A 2716-nucleotide genomic window follows, 5' to 3' on the forward strand; every position below is an offset into this window, starting at 1 on the left:
ATCTGTGTCATATGTCAAATTCTGGTCAAAAGTACAAATAACATTAATGTATCGACTTAATTTTGTTGGAATTCCTTGTATTATTTTTGTGTACGATACAAACGTGCACTCTGTCGTATTCTCGGCCAGACGCCTAAATTATGCAAATACGAGTGTTAGTCGGTCTCTGACGTCACTTTGTTCAAATTTAGGAAATCCAATGTTCCCACTCTTATATCCACCCCCCCCCCCCCCCCCCCCATACTGCTACTTCCCTCCACCCCTCAAACGATGAGAGATTGCGACTGCAACATCTGGTAGCAAAAACAGCCCGTAAACTTGCTTTTATGAGTGGAATTCTTCCGATAGCATCTCGCTTTGCCGAGATTTCCACTCGCTTCGATCGGTTATTGCTCCGCTGTCGACTTTTTGCATCGCAGTTTAGCTCGCAAGGGGTTTTATCGGGGAAAGCAACATTCCATCAAATGGAGCCACTTGCACTGATGCAGGCCAATCGACAATGCTGGTGGTATTAGCGAAGACTCCCTGTATGGTAGTCACCAGGCCATAGAAATCTGGTCACAGATGGGGATAGGCTTATTGGAGCGATAAGCTTTTGTCCCGGGAGAATCCCATCATTTTGCTAATGAGCATTAATGTATAAGCCAGAATAATGGTGCGCGAAACTGGGTACTCGATCGCGTATAATTATGTATGTGACGGCGTATTTGAGAAAAGGGGACATAAGTCGCGAGACATGGATGAAAACGTGTGATGGGGAAAATACAGTGACTTTTTTTTTTTGCATTTTGAGGTTTTAGACTTCACATGGTCAAATATATGCAGATACAAAATGGTTTGGCGAAATTACAAAAACTGAAGAGGTATTTTGAAATCTACTATTCTTGTGCACAGTTTCTGCAAAATCCCGTACTTTATGAGTTGTTCGAACCCCCAGAAACCTCGGTGCTGGGCTTTGTGTATTCAGATCTAAAACTTAACATTTCTAAAGTGAGGAAGATAGGATGAATCTGTTTTTGTATTTTTGTTTGTTTGTTTTTTACTTTTCTTTCAGAATTAATCTGTAGGTGTTTTTTTCTTCTTATTATTTTTTTTAACGTTCCTAAGCATAATGTGTCTGTGTTCTTGTTCATTGCTTTATTACCTCATCATGTCGATTTTTTGTCTCTCCCATAGGCCATTCTTGTTCCCTATTGCGCAGTCACACAATAAGCTTATGCGGATGGCTGACTGCAGATGTCGCCTTCAACACGGGAATCCGACAGGCGTGTTTTATTCTCATGCAATGTTTCCTGCATGTTCTCGCTTATCCTTTGGGATGTTTCACAGCGGGTGGGTCGAGTTTCATTAACATACATATCATTGTCAACACTGCTGGTTTTTGTTGTTGACTTTTATCTCTGGGGGTTTTTCATACCGTAGCATCGAATTTCATGTGAATGTGCATGCACATCATAATATGATTCCTGTAGCTGCAGAAACAAAGCCCTGCGTCCATAAATATTTCTTCACATTCCGCTGTTGTCTCATTTTTTTTTCTTAAACCAAAAAAATTCTTTCTTGGGGATGGTGGGGGGGGGGGGGGGGGTTAACAAAATTAAATCGATACATTAATGTTATTTGTACTTTTGACCAGAATTTGACATATGACACAGATCTCTAAAAGTCATTGTTCACCTCGACCGCCAGCGCGGTTTGAAATAAAGGCAACCCAAGCTTCTTTTTTTTCTGACGGGTGTTCGGGTTAGTTCTGATCACCGGGACAAAAGTATTTGCTTGATTAAGGTTATTTCAAACTGACCGTTGAGGCATCGAACCCTTTCAATTCGCCTTTACTTCTATTAGTAGGAAGGGAATGTTGCAATGTCGGTACAGGCACGGTTGGCCTAGTGGTATAAGGCGTCCGCCCCGTGATCGGGAGGTCGTGGGTTCGAACCCCGGCCGGGTCATACCTAAGACTTTAAAATTGGCAATCTAGTGGCTGCTCCGCCTGGCGTCTGGCATTATGGGGTTAGTGCTAGGACTGGTTGGTCCGGTGTCAGAATAATGTGACTGGGTGAGACATTAAGCCTGTGCTGCGACTTCTGTCTTGTGTGTGGCTCACGTTATATGTCAAAGCAGCACTGCCCTGATATGGCCCTTCGTGGTCGGCTGGGCGTTAAACAAACAAACAAACAATAATGTTGCAGTGTTATCTGAAGTTTTCTGAGTTCTCTCTATGCTTTCCAATCTGTTATCAAAGTTTTACAACCAATGAAACTTGAGTTCTTGCAAAAAGTCATTCCGTTGCATACTGAAGGTGAAAAACAACAACAACAAATGTTCATCTTGATGAATGAAAAGGCAACGCGTGAACAGACACAACAAAACAAGTAACGACAAGGCAATGTGGAACTATGAAGGAATGTACATAAGGCGGAAATGATATTAGGTGACAAGGCAATACTGAACAAATGTACAAGGGGGAAAACGAAGGTCAGAAATGTATATTAAGAGTCAATTATTTCTGATCATCAATAAAGGCAACATGGATCAGCCAGATGTAATTCACTTATTTGATCTTTGGTCTCGTCAAATCGAAGCAGTTACAACCACAAAACTTGACTACTTTCATGCCTCAGCACAAGGAGACAGAAGGGGGTCCACAGGGAGACAGAAGGGGGTCCACAGGGAGACAGAAGGGGGTCCACAGGGAGACAGAAGGGGGTCCACAGGG

The 2716-nt window shown here is 42.6% G+C and overlaps 1 protein-coding gene across 1 annotated transcript in view; it reads right to left on the reverse strand.

Annotated features, from left to right (window-relative positions):
• Positions 1-255: 255 nt before the first annotated feature.
• LOC138952400 (insulinoma-associated protein 1-like) overlaps positions 256-2716 on the reverse strand; it is a 13547-nt gene continuing 11086 nt past the window's right edge. The window contains exon 4 of the mRNA XM_070324067.1: positions 256-2716. This exon is cut by the window's right edge and continues 1761 nt beyond it. The gene's annotated coding sequence lies outside the window, so the exon portion shown is untranslated.

Source organism: Littorina saxatilis, linkage group LG17 (genome assembly GCF_037325665.1).
Source record: "Littorina saxatilis isolate snail1 linkage group LG17, US_GU_Lsax_2.0, whole genome shotgun sequence".
In the NCBI taxonomy this organism is placed as follows: Eukaryota; Metazoa; Mollusca; class Gastropoda; order Littorinimorpha; family Littorinidae; genus Littorina; species Littorina saxatilis.